General features: G+C 34.2%; 1 pseudogene; it reads right to left on the bottom strand.

The window, feature by feature from the left end:
• The window catches only part of LOC109237687, a 22,053-nt pseudogene extending 7,327 nt beyond the window's left edge, over positions 1–14,726 (bottom strand).
• Between the last annotated feature and the right edge of the window lie 6,266 nt (positions 14,727–20,992).

The following is a 20,992-nucleotide window of genomic DNA, read 5'->3' as shown; positions in this document are numbered from 1 at the left end:
CCATCTTTTTAGGTTTTGTTTCCACACAAACTTTAGAGGGAATTCTGCATAAGTCAATTCTCTTGCTTCAGGAAAAGTCTTATTAGCTTCAAACCAGCTTAAAAACATAGATTCCTTAACGGTTGGTCTATTGACAACTGCATCAATTGGATCATCATCCGAAAATATGACCGTCTGATTATTGGTAGGTGAAAAGATAGCCTTTCTACCGATGGTTCTCTATGGTGTATTGGGAATTTAAAAATTCTCCAAGCAGCTTCACAAGGTGATATGTATCGGCAATCACAATACATATTTATTTCATCAACCACCCCCGAGTCTTCATTATTTACACTTTGAGAAAAAGCTGTCGTGACACGATCATTACCTTTATTAACATACTTAAATAAGTACTTAATGGATCGTGATTGATTACACCACTCCACATTAATGTGTGCACCATACTTCAATAATAAAAATCTATTGTGTGGTACAACATACCTATTATCCAACGCAATACCAACTCTATTTGCAGTTCTACCATCATCCCTTCTTCTATAAATTGGATACCCATCTTCATCAATTGTGGTTGATGACACAAATTTTTTGGGAAAGTGCTTTGTGCATCTACCATTTTGCATGCAAGGAGAAGATTTTCTAGCAGCACCACAAGGACCATGCATCATGAAATTTGTAACAGCATTATAATAATAAGGATCTACTTTTTTATCTGGTAATTCTGCTGAAATTATTCCATCAATATCTCCGACATTTGGGTATTTATTCAGAAGAAAAAGTAAGATGTGTGCATGAGGCAAGCCCCGCTTTTGAAATTCAACTGTATATATCACTGAAGAATAAAGATGTAATTAGATTGTTAAGTTTATATATTAGTTATTTTTAATATTAGCATATAAGAAAATGAATGTGCAAACATAATAATTTTGTAGAACATAAAAATTGTACCTGCTTTTACTTCTCCAAAAACCTTATTGTCGCGTAGATCCTTTATCATGCGATCCAGCTTGATTTTGAAAACCCTTGTTAAAATGTCGGGACGATCTTCTGGAGATAAGCCCCTACTCTCCACAAATCTAGTAATCTCAGGCCATTTTGGGTTGCAAGTAAATGTGATGCAGATCAGGGTACCCCGCCCATTTGCAAATTGCCATGGCATCTTGATAATTATGCAACATGTAACGTGCACCTCCCGTAAAGCTGGAAGAGAGTATAACTCTTTGTCCTTGAGAAGAAGGTTCTATATCCCCATGTAAAACAGCATCTTGTAACCCATTATAAAAGTGTGCTCTCAATTGTTTTTTATGAAGCCTAATGAACCTCAATCGAGAAGATTCCATCATTGTATAACCATCTACCAAGAATTGTTGAAATAATCTTCTAGCTGACACAATTGAAGGAACTTCATCCTTCCTTTCTTGAATTTTATATGATAAGTACTCACGCGTGCTAACACATTTTCTTCCACCGGCTGAATCATCAATATCATTTAAAGGAATATCTTCTCGGTGTCTGTCTTCACCATACGGAAATAGTAATGGATATTGCAAACCTAAGTATGCTGCATTTAATTCATTTATCCTTTGTAGTTGTCCAGATTGGCTTTCAACTATGATATCTCTGTCAGACCGTGTTTGTTCAAAATCTCCAACGATCAAAGCAGCTACCTCTGAAACTGTTGGTAAATTGTATCTTCTTCCATCAGAGCCTCTTTTCCCAATCAATCTAAGTCTAACATTTGAGGTCCCATCTGTTTGAAATTGATCTCTTACCATTCTAAATGACTTTGCAAGAACATTGTTTTCATCAAGCATTTGCCTCAAGTCATTCACAATTTCAGCATGAAGTTGACTGTTCATTTCACCACGGCTGTAAAGGAAAATATTGACTTCAACTAAAAATTTACGTCTTATAAAAAATATAATTTTAAAATATTTTGACTAAGCAATTGTTTATGTTAACCTGATAGCATGAATTCTATTTTTCACCTCATTTTCTGTATCATAGATATACAATTGTGCAAATTTAGGAGAAGATCCCTCCGGAGGCAATAAGCTTCCAATCTGATGATAATTTTGCCCAGACAATCTGAATGTTCTAGATCCCTTTGTTTTGTTGACAGAGAAATCTACCTTTCCTCACATTGATGTAAATGCAAATATAGAATTATATGTTCGAATGTTCTCTCTGAAATGTTTGCTTTTTACACCTTCATGAAATTAGGTTTGGTTAAAGAAGATATATATATGCAAAAATTATAGTATTGTTGTTTTAATGAAATGAATTTATCTATTAACCTGATCCAAACAATAAATCCTTCAAAATCGAAGGAGGCTCCTTTGGATTTGGTAGCTTGATTTTTCCACGACCACAACACAAAGCGAAAACTGGTTTTTTTTTTTTTTATACTTCTTGTCAACTCTTTCCTCAAACCAGAAATATGCCCCACAATATTCACATTCATAACTGGCATCTCCTATATCCCAGTATTCTGGTTTTATGAGAGTAAAAAAAAAGAGATAAAGTTAAAGTATTTATTATATAGAAAGTAAAAGTATGTTGTATATGTAACTTTAAATTATGTCATACTTACCTTCATTGGTCATCCAGCTCTCTACTTCACCATCTAAAAATAATAATAATTAGTTCTTACAATTTAAAACCTTCATTGGTCATCCAGCTCTCTACTTCACCATCTAAAAATAATAATAATTAGTTCTTACAATTTAAAATTTAATATATGTGGAACTGTTAATACATTTTGACATTATCGAACGTTGATGAGTTTATATNTCACCACATGGCGTATGTCACCACACTCAAAGCAACCTCGCGACTGACGTGGCAGTGGGAACTGTGCGGTACGGGTACTCCGAGACCCCTGAACACCTAAAACCCTGTGTGAAATCTGAGATGCAAACTGAGCTGGCTGACCCATAAAACCTCTACCATGTCGTACTCTCCCTCCAAAATAAGGACCAGTATATCTCCCGGGTCTACGAGGTCTACTCACCCCTCTATACTCTCCCTCCTGACCTCGTCTGTCCTCTCTCTCCTGGACCCACCTGTCTTCTACTTGGCGAGAGGCCCTCACCACCCGCTGAACTGGGACCACAGGCTGTGTCGCCGTGACGCCTGGAACCTGACCCCTGGGAACTTGCTGCTCTGGAGTGGGGGAGGCGGGAGTCTGGGTCCCTCCCCCGATCTGTGAAGTAGTCGGTACAACCTGGATCAATCCCGCCTGAATCAACATACCAAACATGCTCAGGAACTGCGCCAAAGTCTCTTGAAGAGCTGAAGTAGTAGTGGCAGTAGTAGGCGTGCCAGGTGCCTGGGCTCCGGCTGGATTTAACTACAAAATGATGAAATATAACTAGAAGGGATTAAAGAAACGTTACCCAATAGTCTTCTCTTCAAAACCCTCTGAAAATCGCCCTTGCCCGAGCTCAATTTGGTTTTTCTAACTTATGAAATCAAACCCTCGAATTTTCTATATCAGAACAGGCATTTCCGCTTCTGCGGACAAGGGACCGCTTATGCGGTCCCGCTTATGTGGAAATTGAGTCGCTTCTGCGACTCTCACTAGAGAGCCAATGTCCGCTTCTGCGGACCATTAACCGCTTATGCGGTTCCGCTTCTGCGAAATTTAAGCCGCTTCTGCGGTTCTAATAAAAGTCCAAGTTTCCGCATCTGCGGTTCTCTTTCTCGCAGATGCGAGGCCGCTCCTGCGGGATTTCCTCCGCATCTGCGGTACCTGAAAAACTCTGCCCAAACCCGCTCCTGCGATGACCAGGCCGCTTTCGCGGCTCCGCTTCTGCGGTTCCCAAGCCGCAGAAGCGAAAATACCAGAAGAGAGAAAAACCAGCTGCTGCAACACTTCAAAAATTCTTCCGTTAACCACCCGAAATCATCCCGAGGCCCCCGGGACCTCAACCAAAAGAACCGATAGCACCTAATACCTCATTCAAACTTGTACCAACCCTTAAACCACCTAAAACAACGTTGGAAAGTCGAATTAATCAATGATTTGAGCCTAAGAACTTCAAATTCCATAAAATACATTTTCGATCAAAAACCTAACCAAAACACGTCCGAATGACCTGAAATTTTGCACACACATCCCAAATGACACGACGGAGCTACTGCAACTTCCGGAATTCCATTCCGGCCCTCGGATCAAAAATTCACTATCGGACCGGAAACTTCAAAAAAAATTCAACCTTCGGCATTTCAAGTCTAAATGAGCTACGGACTTTCAAAATACATTCCGACCATGCTCCCAACCCCGAAATCACCTAACGGAGCTAACAGAACCATCAGATTTCCATTCCGAGGTCTTCTTCACACTGTTCCGACTACGGACCATTTCTCAACACTTAAGCTCTCGTTTAGGGACTAAGTGTCTCAAAACTCACCGAAACTCAACACCGAACGTCCCGGCATACCAAAATAGCATAAAAGAACTTAGGGGAAGCAGTAAATGGGGAATCGGGGCGTAAATTCCAAAAACGACCGGCCGGGTCGTTACAAATTGCCTAAGATATGATGTCATTCCCCAATTACTTGCTTCCATGATAGCATCCACGTATTCCTTATCATCATCTAATAAACCCAAAGCATAACATGCATCTCTAAAAGTCTCATGATCAGAACCGTTGATTTTTTTTAAATCCTCATAGCTCTTTGGACCTTTAACTACATTCAATAACAATCTAAGGTAATATTGCTCGCCAGAGGAAGGTGGAACAAAGAATATTCTCCCAATAGAAAATGCAGAAGTTCTTCTTTTTTCCCATCTTTTTAGGTTTTGTTTCCACACAAACTTTAGAGGGAATTCTGCATAAGTCAATTCTCTTGCTTCAGGAAAAGTCTTATTAGCTTCAAACCAGCTTAAAAACATAGATTCCTTAAGGGTTGGTCTATTGACAACTGCATCAATTGGATCATCATCCGAAAATATGACCGTCTGATTATTTGGTAGGTGAAAAGATAGCCTTTCTACCGATGGTTCTCTATGGTGTATTGGGAATTTAAAAATTCTCCAAGCAGCTTCACAAAGTGATATGTATCGGCAATCACAATACATATTTATTTCATCAACCACCCACGAGTCTTCATTATTTACACTTTGAGAAAAAGTTGTCGTGACACGATATTACCTTTATTAACATACTTAAATAAGTACTTAATGGATCGTGATTGATTACACCACTCCACATTAATGTGTGCACCATACTTCAATAATAAAAATCTATTGTGTGGTACAACATACCTATTATCCAACGCAATACCAACTCTATTTGCAGTTCTACCATCATCCCTTCTTCTATAAATTGGATACCCATCTTCATCAATTGTGGTTGATGACACAAATTTTTTGGGAAAGTGCTTTGTGCATCTACCATTTTGCATGCAAGGAGAAGATTTTCTAGCAGTATCACAAGGACCATGCATCATGAAATTTGTAACAGCATTATAATAATAAGGATCTACTTTTTTATCTGGTAATTCTGCTGAAATTATTCCATCAATATCTCCGACATTTGGGTATTTATTCAGAAGAAAAAGTAAGATGTGTGCATGAGGCAAGCCCCGCTTTTGAAATTCAACTGTATATATCACTGAAGAATAAAGATGTAATTATATTGTTAAGTTTATATATTAGTTATTTTTAATATTAGCATATAAGAAAATGAATGTGCAAACATAATAATTTTGTAGAACATAAAAATTGTACCTGCTTTTACTTCTCCAAAAACCTTATTGTCGCGTAGATCCTTTATCATGCGATCCAGCTTGATTTTGAAAACCCTTGTTAAAATGTCGGGACGATCTTCTGGAGATAAGCCCCTACTCTCCACAAATCTAGTAATCTCAGGCCATTTTGGGTTGCAAGTAAATGTGATGAACAGATCAGGGTACCCCGCCCATTTGCAAATTGCCATGGCATCTTGATAATTTTGCAACATGTAACGTGCACCTCCCGTAAAGCTGGAAGAGAGTATAACTCTTTGTCCTTGAGAAGAAGGTTCTATGTCCCCATGTAAAACAACATCTTGTAACCCATTATAAAAGTGTGCTCTCAATTGTTTTTGATGAAGCCTAATGAACCTCAATCGAGAAGATTCCATCATTGTATAACCATCTACCAAGAATTGTTGAAATAATCTTCTAGCTGACACAATTGAAGGAACTTCATCCTTCCTTTCTTGAATTTTATATGATAAGTACTCACGCGTGCTAACACATTTCCTTCCACCGGCTGAATCATCAATATAATTTAAAGGAATATCTTCTCGGTATCCGTCTTTACCATACGGAAATAGTAATGGATATTGCAAACCTAAGTATGCTGCATTTAATTCATTTATCCTTTGTAGTTGTCCAGATTGGCTTTCAACTATGATATCTCTGTCAGACTGTGTTTGTTCAAAATCTCCAACGATCAAAGCAGCTACCTCTGAAACTGTTGGTAAATTGTATCTTCTTCCATCAGAGCCTCTTTTCCCAATCAATCTAAGTCTAACATTTGAGGTCCCATCTGTTTGAAATTGATCTCTTACCATTCTAAATGACTTTGCAAGAACATTGTTTTCATCAAGCATTTGCCTCAAGTCATTCACAATTTCAGCATGAAGTTGACTGTTCATTTCACCACGGCTGTAAAGGAAAATATTGACTTCAACTAAAAATTTACGTCTTATAAAAAATATAATTTTAAAATATTTTGACTAAGCAATTGTTTATGTTAACCTGATAGCATGAATTCAATTTTCCACCTCATTTTCTGTATCATAGATATACAATTGTGCAAATTTGGGAGAAGATCCCTCCGGAGGCAATAAGCTTCCAATCTAATGATAATTTTGCCCAGACAATCTGAATGTTCTAGGTCCCTTTGTTTTTTTGACAGAGAAATCCACCTTTCCTCCCATTGATGTAAATGCAAATATAGAATTATATGTTCGAATGTTCTCTCTGAAATGTTTATTTTTTGCACCTTCATGAAATTAGGTTTGGTTAAAGAAGATATATATATGCAAAAATTATAGTATCGTTGTTTTAATGAAATGAATTTATCTATTAACCTGATCCAAACAATAAATCCTTCAAAATCGAAGGAGGCTCCTTTGGATTTGGTAGCTTGATTTTTCCACGACCACAACACAAAGTGAAAACTGGTTTTTTTTTATACTTCTTGTCAACTCTTTCCTCAAACCAGAAATATGCCCCACAATATTCACATTCATAATTGGCATCTCCTATATCCCAGTATTCTGGTTTTATGAGAGTAAAAAAAAGAGATAAAGTTAAAGTACTTATTATATAGAAAGTAAAAGTATGTTGTATATGTAACTTTAAATTATGTCATACTTACCTTCATTGGTCATCCAGCTCTCTACTTCACCATCTAAAAATAATAATAATTAGTTCTTACAGTTTAAAATTTAATATATGTGGAACTGTTAATACATTTTGACATTATCGAACGTTGATGAGTTTATATGTGAATACCTTCAAAAACATCATCATCTTCATTTGCATCATGAATTTGAACACTGGATTGCATTTGACCTTGATGAATAAATCAAAAATTAGTAAACTTGTATGTATGACTATGAGTTGTGGTGAATTCAATGGCATACCTGGTATATCAGCATCAATGTTGTCATCTTCAAATTCTAAACAAAAATATTAATTGTTTAGCCGGTTTTTTCAATTTCATATTGAAGAAAACGTATATTGCAAAACTCAATTTGAAATTCTAGGAATGCATTTAAAATAATAAAAATTGCAAAAGTAGAACCCAAAAAAAAAAACTCATATAAGTAGAATTGTAAAATAGCAAATATGTTGTAGTTGAGAAAATAAAGAGAAGCAAATAAATGGAAGAAAATTAAAGTTTAGTTTTATAAATAATTCTGTTGCTCAAGTTTTGCATATAAGTTATATGTATATAAATTACAAACTTCATTATTTATGTGGACATGTATATAGGGGCACAAAAAATTTACTTCCTCAAATGTCAAAAATAAGTTAAATAAATTAAACATAAATATTTACCTTGAAATAATGGTATCTCATTTAAATCAGGTAGAAGATGTTCTTTCTGCAAATTTGAACTGGACGAACCATATAGCAAACTATGTTGTTGCATTGATTTTGGATATTGTGGCTGAGAATAACATGATGAAACTTGTCCACAACTCTTTATGGGGGTACTATTAAATTGAGGGAAATTTGGACGGTGTGTTATATCCGTTAATGATTGTTTCATTTTCCCTTTTTCAGAAGCATTCCCTGTGATAGTAGTATCAACCAATTCAGTAAACAGTAAAATAAAAACAAAAAAACTAATTGTTAGAAGTGGAAAAACATAGGAAAGCTATCAAACCAATTTTTATATGCTAAATTCAATGTAAACAAACTTAATATATAGCATTTAAAAGATGGCTAACAAATATTCATTTAAAAGTATTCTATATATTACGCCTAATCAACCAAAGAAATATATTTATATAAAAACATAAACATCGCAAAAGAGAAAATAAATCGCTTAATAAAATTTTAAAAAGTAGAACGACTTTTAGAAAATTCATACAAAATAATAATTCTATATCTATAACAAACATGTCTTACTTAACAAAATAAACAAAAGCAAATAATGGCAGCAAATTAAGCTTTTAACTTTTAAGTTATTCTATTGGCCAGTCCATTACGCATATGAGATAAAAGTATAAAAAGTTAAAAATATTGTATTTTTGTTATTTGCAAGAATAGCAACACTTTCATTGACTTCCTCAATTTTTCATTTAAGATATAACCAAAGTTACACAAATATTTACCTTGCAACAATGGTTGCTCATTTAAATCCTGTAAAAGATGATCGCTTTGCAATTTTGAAGGTGAAAAATCATATCAAAAATATTGTTGTTGTGTTGAATTTGGATATTGTTGCTGAGACTGAGATGATGAAACTTGTTCAGAGATCTTTATGGATGCACTACATAATTCAGACGATTTGTTATGTCCGTTAATGATTGTTCTGTTTTTCCATTTTCTATAGCATTCCGTCTGATAGTAGTAGAATGGACAAAGTCTGTAAACCATAAAATAGAAAAAGAGGTAACTGTTATAACTGGAAAAAGGTAGGGAAACTATCAAAATCAATATAATAAAATAATCTATGGATATTTAAGGACAATAACCATCATTAAAGGGTAGTATAAAGATTTGATATGTTGAATTGAAAAAATAAAGATGTAAGAATTGGGAGAGAATGGCAACTGAAATGTCCAAAATTCATAGAATCCGAAACTATAATTGCGCACAATTCAACCTTTAAAGGTTAATATATAAGATTTGATATGCTGATTAGAATAGTGATTTTTATCTACTTGCAACTGAGTAAAGCAGGTATAAAAGCGACTAATAAAGACGATAAACCTGTACGACTAATCATCAAAAGTACCTACAACAACCACAAAATTACTCATGATATATATAATGTTAAATGTGTTAAAAATGCATAAGATGTATGGATGGTAAACATATAAAAAATGCTAAACATATGACATAATATATTTTAAATTTATGCAATGATATATCAAATAATGCATATTCGGACGAAAGACGATATACAGCATAATAGAAACTACAATGGTGTCTGGATCAACATAATATATAGGACACATATTTTTAAAACTTATACTTAAATTTGAGCATCTAATGCATCTATGAAAGTGAAGAAATAGTAGAACAAAAAGATTTAGTAAGACGCCAAATTTACGTCCAATTGTTTAAAGAACTGCAATATTACTCATGATATATATAATGTTAAATGTTAAATTTCATACCGTTCAACGAAAATTTAGCCTGTTTCTGCTTTTGTATGCATATTCTATTTTTTCTTCCGAGATTTTTCTTTTCTTCCATGTCAAAGTGCCGTAAAAACTGAATTTGTTGCGAGAAGTTGAAGAGTCTTTTGCAAAAGTACAGTTGAATTTTGTACAGCTTCTTTGCAAGCCCTCACTCTGTTGATTCGGATGCAAAACAAAGTATATAGAATTCTGATACTGTAGGTCGAAGTCCAGTATTTCTGAAGCAACCACAACAGCCTTGACTACAACAATTTTAGAAGAAAAGCTAATGTAAACAAATGTAAAAGCATGAAACCAGGACTACGACATACATATCCAAAAAATTGACTGACCTTGAGGCAGGCAGGAGTTGAAAAATTGGGGTGAGAAACTGAATTAGGTTTGAGAAGTTGAAGAGTCTTCAAACAAAACCTAAAATACAGAGCAGTTGACAAAAAGAGGGCATATCTGATGCGCCTCTTTTTCCTTCACGTTTTTTTTTATCTCTTTTACTGCAGTAGTATTTTTAGTTCACTATATGTCCCAAAGACAATTATGTAAATGTATTTTCAAAATAATTAAAAACTAAATTTTAACAGGAAAACTTAATTTATATATTACCAATATATTTTCAACTGATTGGAGAATGAGTTAGCCCATTGTTATTAATTTTTAGCAAGTTGTAACTCTTATCAATTTAACATTTTTACTAATATTGTGAATATTTACAATTCGTTGTGTTATGTATATTTATCCATAGGAGAAACCAAATTCATCTCCCATGTTTCATATTTTAAAGGCGGTGTAGGTTGTGAAATTTGATCGTAAAAGTATGTTTGGATTTTGTATGTTTTTTTTCCTTTTTCTTATCTTATTAACATATCGCACATATGTTCTAGTTAAATGTGATGTAATATCATAAGAAATTCCAAGAATGAGTTGGTTAGAAGAGTTTGAAATCGTCATAAACATGCTGTCTTTGTTAAACGCTTTGGACACAATTTTTTAGTTGCACTATTGGAATACAGAACTGCATCATTGTCTTTCCTCGCCAGATGCCCAGAGGTGATCAGCTTTCTTTCTTCTATGTAGGAACACATATGTGGAGAGTCGCAATGGCACAAACAGACGAAGATTCTAGTGCACGACTATGTCTCGCAAACAAAAGTTTATCTAGTAAAGAATTTCTGAATCACTTGTAAGTTATGCAGGGGCCAATTATCTTTAAAGGAGTTGTTGACGGACCATAATTATTAGTTGTAAGTTTGAAACCAACCAATACAATTTCTAAGTAAGTAAATGATGAAACAATTATCAGAAACAAAATAGTTTGTTTGCTGATCTATGATAACAACAACAACCTTTTATTTTGTAAGGATAGCTATGTGAAAGGGAGTACTGTCGCACAGTTCTGAAAAAATGAGCCATGTCAGAAATTTTAATCAGCTCCACTTGCTTACTTTTTGGATCTTGATCAAAGTATGACTATAACAGTGCAAGCAGTAATTTTAATTTTACCACTTGCTTACTTTTTGTTTCAGGTAAGACTAAATGTAAATGCATAGTCATATGGGTTGGAAAAATTCAAAGACATAGAACCTGAATACAGGGATTTATAAATGTGTGTTGCATTCATGGTGCCGCTTAAAGGAGATATCAAAGTAACTTCCAGTGGATGGTTAAAAGAAATATCATCTTTCCAACTATGTATCAAGCTATTAGTATGTGAAGACCATGTCTTATGTAGTTACTTCTGCATTTTAGTTTAATAACATAGCTTGACCCTCTATATTTTGCCCAAACCTGCACAACGCGTATGTATCCATAATTTTGGTTCAGTTTAAGTTGACGAATTAGTTGTTTATCAATGGAATTCTATAAGAGTATCAACCTCGTCTTTAAGTTTCAGATTACACAACCCATAAAATACTTGCAGTAACAGTTCCCATAACTTTTCATTTTTTGTTGCTGATGCACCTTTGATAACTGAAGAGAACAATAATCTATCTATGTAGAACACTAAATTTCTTGGTCACTCAAGTCATTGATTGGAAGATTCGTGTAGCTTATACATACAGTAATCTTTTGATTTACTTTCTGTTCCTCAGTACACTAAACAGTGAATTTTTATTTTGATGCAGCTGTTCATCCGCCTGCTGTTTATCCTCCTACAGTGCAGACCACAAGTTTAAGCTGATGTTCACGCATAAGATCAATGTTGAGGAAATACATGATCCACAGTTCAACATGTGTATCTTCAAATTTTGAACGTATGACGAACTGTCAAATCCCCTAAGAATTTGACAATATTGACCTATTCGATAATTAAATTTCTACCTAAGAACTAAATCAATACTAATTGCAGTACATCAGATCTACATTAAAGCTATATTTCGCGAACGATGTTAAATCCTTAAGCATTTACATGGGCAATTAGTTTTGTTCTCTGTAGCTTTATCCTTCTTTATATCATTTGTTCTGTCCTAATGGAAATTTAATAATGATGTTATACTTAAATTGTTATAAGAATCCAAACGATCTCTTTTTATCATGTTTGTATTATATTGTACAGAAAGTGAGTGTGTCTACACATACCTGATTGAGCTTCATGAGACCATAGGATGTGTAGAATCACTTATTCGTTTGAATCTCAGTAATATGCAGTAATTTGTACACACTTATTCACTAATTGGTTAACTATTATTGTTTTGTGACTTGGTAAGTACATGTCTAATTTCAGGAAAGCAGAGTTTGTGCAAATACTTCGACGTCTAAGCATTAGGTTCTCTAGATGAAGCACAAAAGAGAAAGTTGTAGCGGCGATGCAAAAATATGGATGATGGGAAGCTCAGTTTTTGCACTTTCTCCGCATTTTAGTTTAATAACATAGCATTTTATGGATACATAGCTTGCACAACGCGTATGTATCCATAATTTTGGTTCAGTTTAAGTTGACGAATTAGCTGTTTATCAGAAACGTGGTTTACTTTTGACTTTAAAGCACAACCAATAATGTAGCAGATAGCAAAATATATGGCAACGGCACCACATTCATTCGACATAATTAATAACTGAATTCATGAGTAATAAAGATAATATGATGTTGCATAGGTCGAGTCATTTCAGCAGATCACATATCGACAGCAGCACATTTATTCGACATAAGTACAAAATATATATTTGCATAGCTACGGGCATTTCAGTAAAGCCAATCAGAGATTCTTTTCTTTCTTTACGACTCCGCGAACCTTGTTGCTAGACAGTTGAGAATTGAAGTCATCATCTGCTCCTACTGCTGATGCCTTATTAGCGGATCTAGTCTTCTTGTCATATGTCTTCAAAGGGGATATTTTTGCATTGCAAGCATCTCCATCGATCCACTTTCTGATACGCTTTTCTCGATGGGAGTTTGCAAAGCAGACTTCAGCTGACTTTCGGCCATAAGATCCTTCGAAAAACCAAAACAATTTAATAGCAGTTGCAGAACCAATAAATAATGGCGTAAAAGTTTAAATTTCATGAAATTTACCACGAAAATCTTATCTCCACTTGAGCTTTGTCCATCCAAAAACTGTGGATCCTGTTAAACAAAAATAAAAAAGAACGTTCATCCTATAAGTGGAAAAGTATTTATACATAAATTTTATATGATGAGGTTTGTGCATTAAAAAATTTTTACATTCATATTGTCTTCGAATAAAGTATGGCCGTATTCCTTTAGAAGGTCATCATCATCAGTAAACTTAAGAACTTTGTAGACTTCAACCTGTGACTCAATATTCTCTTGCTTAACAATAACCTTGAACATGAATTTTTTATAAAGAATATCGTCCATTTCACTTGGATAAGAACAGTCAGCATTCGCAAGTGAAGTCTGCACCAAATTTCATAAGTTAGAAATATTTTTATGGTTAATCAAATTAACTTTAGGAGTATACCTCAAATAATCTTTCCATAAGTTCTTTTGCGGACTTCCCTATAAGTTGCATAGCTTCGCGATTCCAAAGCAACAATGAGATAAAAGCGGTTCCATCCATAACACGAACTTGAAGCCTATACCTGCAACTCATTTTTTATTTTTTATAGATATAACATTTTAAAAATTTCACTAAATAGTACTAACCTGTGAGTAACAGAAGATTCTTCTTCATTGCATTTGGCACAAAAGTATTTATTTCCAACTTTTTCCACCTTTCGACTACACTTGTTGCATGCCAAGTATGACCATCCCCGGTCAAGTTCCAAATTAACCAATTTTGCCGCAATCCAATAGCTGGATTCCAATTGAGTAAAAAATAAACAATTATTCTAAATGCAAAACAGAAAACGTAAGGTAAATATAATTGAGAAAGTAAATTAAACTCACTTGCGTGCACTGAACTAAATCCCTAATAGTTTTAAACCGTACAATTCCTTTGTCTAACTCATCTCTAACAGAGTAACTTTGCTGAGAACTTGTTCGAGTGATTCGTCAATGTTTGATTGACGTGCTGCAAGTAATCTGCATAAGTCAAAAATTGTAATTTATAAATACTATTGTTATATTTTCTGTACATATAGAAAAGGATTATACACTTGACAAACCTGGATTTAAAGTCAATAGACTGCGGCAACGTAGAATTTATCCATATCTTTGTCTGATACCAACAGCTACGCACTGAGTAATTACCTGTGTATCAAATGAATTATGATAAAAATTTGAAAATTAAAATTTTTTATACAGTAAAATTAAAAAATACATGTAATTTATGGTAAACCTCGATATTTTTGAGGTTTCATATGCTGCAAAATAACAATCAAAGGCTCATTGGCAGATTCATTCAAGTGATGTTGAATTTGATCCACAAGTTCGCTCCATAATGTTGCCATAATCCTGTTCCTCCTATACGTTTCATAGTAAGGTTAATAAACACATATATAGGTAATCTATCAATAAAGTATTTTTTCTATTTTTGAAGTACTTGCTGATCATCTTCAAGTACAACATTAATAAGGACACTTTGGTCGTCTCCCTGCTTGTAGGTCTTAACATCTTCATAGGTCACAACCTGACCAACAACATCTATAAATATAAAAGTTAGTGACATACTTTCACAAATAACATTTTTAACTTCATTTAAAATTTAAAAAAATATTACCGAGTAATTCTGTCTCATCGACATCATGTTGATTTGTTAGTTGGTCAAAAGGGCGCAAGTTAAAGATGTTCATATGAAATGAAGGATAATTTGTTTCCTCAACAAATGTCTTTTGAGTAAATGTCAGCTTCAGGTTGTGTGTCGTAGTCCTCAACTTCAAATTATTTGGTCCAACTACAAAGTAGTTCATACGATATAAGCGAAGTTCATGTATCTTGTTCCTAAAAAACTTAAGAACATACTTTCCGATTGTAGCATGCATACGATCACGCTGCAAATTCAGATTCATTATTAGTGCACAATTATGAAGCCAACAAATGTAAGCGCGTATATACTTTCATCACTGTGTAAACTTGTTAAAAGATGTAATGTCAAAAACCAGAATGCTACAGTTGTTGTATATCAATTATGAAGGCAACATTAGGAGACACAAAGCTGAAAATTGCATATATAAACGTAGTTTCTATATGTTCATCCGATGATCGTGTAAGCAAGGCAAGCAATAGCTAATATTTGCCGAAGTTTCTTATTTTGAACAATACTTCTTTAATAGCAGAACAATTCCTCTGTTATTTCGAACAATAACTCTGTTATTATATACAAAGATGCAACTTAGCTGATTGTTAATATAAGGACAATCACTGTCTAAAGTTATACTCAACATTCGAAGTGAAAAACGAAATGACACAATGGATTCCAGATCAGTTAAAGATCTGTTGATATGGAAGTCGAAATTATTTAAGTAATGCGGAAGAAAGAATTTTTATATGGAATGCGACTACATTAGTAAGTTTGACACAAAGCTGAAAATTGCATATATAAACGTAGTTTCTATATGTTCATCCGATGATCGTGTAAGCAAGGCAAGCAATAGCTAATATTTGCCGAAGTTTCTTATTTTGAACAATACTTCTTTAATAGCAGAACAATTCCTCTGTTAATTTGAACAATAACTCTGTTATTATGTACAAACATGCAACTTAGTTGATTGTTAATATAAGGACAATCACTGTCTAAAGTTATACTCAACATTCGAAGTGAAAAACGAAATGACACAATGGATTCCAGATCAGATAAAGATCTGTTGATATGGAAGTCGAAATTATTTAAGTAATGCGGAAGAAAGAATTTTCATATGGAATGCGACTACATTAGTAAGTTTAAAACTATGAGAAAGTTGAATATGTTACCTTAGAATCCTGTAAAACCAATTCAATTGAATACGGTATTTGCGGGTTAAAGCGATCCGGCATTATCCACATTCGAACGACTCTAACTTTGAGATTCCATTGCATCGAGTTGGATGATATTTGTTTGATATCATGAATTTGTGTGGCCATACTTGCAAACTAATTGTAATCAGACTTTAGTAGATGAAATATGAAGTTGAAAAGGTTTTGAAAATATAAAGCACATAAATCATGGAGTTATAGATGTGTATGTAAAATCGGGATTTTTGAGTTGGAAGACCACGTTTGAGAGCACGATCAGTCGTGGGATAATGGAGATTATTTTGCCTTTGAGATGCCGACTGTTTTGTTGGAATAACTGATATTATTCCTCCTTTTTAAAAAAACGTATGTATAAAAAAGTTAAAAAAAAGTACTTGCAAATTGTGGATGGTAGTTATGGAGTAAAAGACGGCAACTTAGAAAGTGGAGGAATCTTTTCCTTGATTTTAATAACAGAAACGTTAATTAAAGGGAAGAAAATTCTGGAAAGCAAAAATCGTGGGATGAATGGAAACCAATTTCGTGGGAGTATTGTTGGTTTTTTAGATTTGTAAAATTAACTGTACTGATTTTGCTGATTTGTAGGGAGGAATGTTTTCTTTGTTTTTAATAACAACCACGTTAATTAAGGGGAAGGAAAAATCGGAAAGCTAAAATCGTGGGAGGATTGGAAACGATGGGAGTATTGATGTTTTTTTAAATTTCTAAAATTAACTTTATTTTGCTGATTTAGCTGATTTGTAGGTAGAAGAAACAAACTCCAACTTTTTTGGAGAGTTGTCTTAATTTTTTACATGTGTTAGCATGATGAGTATTCCATTTGGCAGCCTAACATTGTTTTGCTTGTGTTATTCTATATAGATAGATAATCGTGGTGTCTGGGCCAGCTTGTGCGTATCTCAATTAATTTCACGAGGTATTTGCTATCTCTCGTAAGTAACACGATAATTCTGTCTACAAAAATTTGGACAGGATTTCTTCCTATGACTTCCTCACCAACGTATTCAGAGACAAACGGAACAATTTTCAAGCGCCAACATATTACTTGATCCATCCGTCAATAGAATATCTAATTTTGTATGATTGTCTCGTCATTAAGCCACTAATACGGATAAGGCTGGCATGTGGGCCGGTTAGGCCCGGACCCAGGCCCGCGAGCCCATATCGGTAGTGGGCTTAAACGGGCCTAACCATTTAAACCCGGGACCAGGTGTGGTGGGCTCCTAAGTGGGCCGGTTCACTGAAAAAGCCCGTGATGACCGGGATCGTTTGGGCCCGGGACCGGGTGCTAAGTGGGCCGGTTCAACCGGTCCTAAATGGGCCCAACGACTATTTTAAAAAAAAAATTATTCCAAATTTGTTTTTAGCCGTTACTAAAGTTTAAAAAATGGCCGTTGGCCTGCAAAAATAGTCGTGTGCTATTTCTAAAATAGCCATTTAACCTCCCAAGCTTTTTATAAGTGCACTTTTTCCCTATTTTCAACTATAAATAACCCCTCATTCTTTCATTTTTCTCACAAAATCATCAATCTCTCTCATTTCTCAAACTCAAATTGAAGTTGTCAAGTCTTCAAGTCTTCATTCATCTCTCATTTCTCAAACTCAAATTCTTAATTCAAGTTAAATCATGCCCGATGATTCTAGAGTACGCGCATTTGTTTGGGAACACTTTAATGTGGTAGAAGAAAATGAAGAAGTTTACATAATAAAGTGCAAGAACTATGGTCGAGTCTTCACTCATCGTCCAAAGTTGGAGGGCATGCCTGTTTAAAGAGGCATATAAAGAGTTGTCTTGCGCGTTCTTTAGACATTCATATTTAAGATTTTAAGTTGATTTGAGACAATTTGTGTTATTTTAAAATTATTAGACGTATTACGCTTAATGTTTTAGTTTGTTAGATTTATTTGAAGTATTATGTTGAGGCATTGAACTTTAATTTGAAGTATTAAATGTAAACTTTAATTTGCAAGTTTGATACTGAGTTCATCTTAATAAGCTATATAATTTACAAGAAATTGCCTTAGATAAAAAATTTAAAAAAAATAGGCCAGGCCCACTTACGCCCACATAGGCCGGGACCGTTTAAGCCCGGCCCGCGAAGCCCGGGCCCACATATGACCGACCCACTTAAGACCGGGCCCGGCCCATTTGCCAACCTTAAATTCGGAGTTGAATTACTAAAAATCTTTTCATACCTTACTCAATTCTGAACTCTACTTTAACGCTCTTTAAATGAAAGAGATTAACTAATCTCGTACGCAGTGACGGATCCATAATTTAGGCACAACGGGTTTTAAGTTAGGTGAGTGAATTCTAAAAGGAAATTTTACCTCCTATGGCAAAGGTATACGCCCTATTTATTATAAATCAAAATTATTTTAAAATATTATTTTCTATAGTCACCTTTTATATTTTATAACAAAGTAAGTATTTATGGTATATACTATCATTGAGGCATGAAATACGCTATTTATGTTTTTCCTCTCTCTTAGACAGCTGGACATACCTATTTTTAAGGTGATTGCCATTACTGTATTCATGAATACATGGCGCGAATACTTGTGAATACATGCGCGTACAATTGACTGCCCTGATTTTAGGTGCTTTTTACTGCTGTATTCATGAATACATGGCACGAATACATGTGAATACATGCGCGTACAACTGGACTGCCCTGATTTTAGGTGCTTTTTATTGTTGTATTCATGAATACAGCAACACGAATACATGTGAATACATGCGCGTACAACTGGACTGCCCTAATTTTAGGCGCTTTTTACTGATGTATTCATAAATACAGCAGCGTGAATACATGTGAATATATGCGCGTACAAGTGGCTACCCTAATTTAGGCGTGACGCGAATACATGTGAATGCATGCGCATACAGTTGGACTACCCTGATTTTTAGGCGCTTTTTGCTGCTGTATTCATGAATACAGCAGCGCGAATACAGCGAACACACTACCGTAACAACTGAATAGTAGCTATAGGAAGTAATTATGTATATGGTAGCAATAGGAAGTTAATAACTATTAAACAATAGTGGTTTCTGAAAACTTCTCATATATATATATATATATATATATATCAAGTCGAAGATAATGAATGCCAATCCATTGTATTAGTGTCTAATTAAGTAGCTAGATTAGCCCATGCGTGTGATCGGTTCGGTTAATGATGTCTGCATTACATACAAATGATATCATTATAGTAATCTTTAGTTATACTTTTTCAGTTTTTTTTTTAATCTTGTTCCGTCACCCAAATTGTAGCTATAAGAAATCCAATAAATAGGGAGATTACGATTTACACTCAGTGCTCATATAGTGCTCACCCGAAGTGCAGAGGCTGTAGCGACTGGGTTTTCTGGGGTTCCAAAAAAAAGATTTACACTCAGTAATTTGTTAGCTAATCAATTGCTTTAAGAATTAAGATGGTGCTTAAGCCATATTGGTGGGGCTTTTGTTGCATTAAAGGGGATTATATTAATTAATGACCATAAAAACATAACGTAGATGAATTGCTCTTATTAAATTACTATAGATTGTTGGTCCTAATTTTCCCTTTAAGATTAAGGAAAATTATATCTTATGAGTTACATTTTTGCACTAGTTTTCACCTTATTTGAAACCAAAAAAATAAATAAATCAAGTTCTACTTTCTAAGAAATAATACGCACTCAATAACGAAACAAAGCCAAGTGATCAAGATAAAACTAATGGTCATCAGCAGGTCCAAGTAGTACCAGAGAGTACAAATATCACAGCACAGGGTACAAATGTTATAGCAGAAAGTACAAATGTTACAGCCTCGGCCACCTCTTTAGAACTAGAGAACTCATCAATATCTTCACCTAATCTGAAATTTTCAACTTAATGATCTTTTTACATGCATGTTTAATTGTTTACTAAGGTATCCTGTCTAGAGTACGTACTAAGGAGTTAGATTTTTTATTTTTATTTTATTTTTTATCTTGTACAATATTTATAGAATATATTCGTGGAAGGGTAGGTCATGGTTTGAACTGTAAAAATAGCCACTAATACTTTTATTAAGGTAAACTGACTATATCACACCCCTTGGACTGTAACTCTTTTCAGGACCTTGGGTGAACGCTGGATGCTTTGCGCACCAAACTTCTCTTTTATATTCGCTGAAGGGTCCATTGATGAAGTCTTGGACCAACCAATACCCAAAAAATGAAAATGAAATTGTATATAGCTAACATATAGTAGCAATAGGTAGTTAGAATTCACTATTTACTTTTTTTAAGTAAGTACTAATAAATTATACAATGATTATATATATATATATATATATATATATATATTTGGATGAGCTTATTTTAAGTGACTTTTAAGCCAAAATAGCTTTTAAGCCATAAGTTAGGAATTTTAACTTTTGGCTTTTGGCTTGTTTTTGTCATTTTAGCTTAAAAACAAGTGCTTAAAAGCACTTTTTTACTTTATCAAAACACTACAAAATAACTTAAAAGCACTTAAAACAAGCCAATCCAAACGGGCTCTATATCTTCCAGCTATTTTAAGTTTAAGCTCCTACGTAGGCGATTATTTAAGTTAATTATACTGACCAAAAACAGTAAACAATAAATTCGATAGGCTATTTGTGTAAAAATTCTAGTAAATGAAGAATTAACAACAACAACAACAATGGGGGATTTGCATCTACACCAGCTTTTTGGGTCACGTTTTAACTTGTGCCCGCTTTGCAAAAAAAAATTACAAGCATACCCACTTTTTCG

This window comes from Nicotiana attenuata, unplaced genomic scaffold, assembly GCF_001879085.1.
Source record: "Nicotiana attenuata strain UT unplaced genomic scaffold, NIATTr2, whole genome shotgun sequence".
NCBI lineage: Eukaryota > Viridiplantae > Streptophyta > Magnoliopsida > Solanales > Solanaceae > Nicotiana > Nicotiana attenuata.
This window is presented reverse-complemented; position numbering and strand designations above follow the sequence as displayed.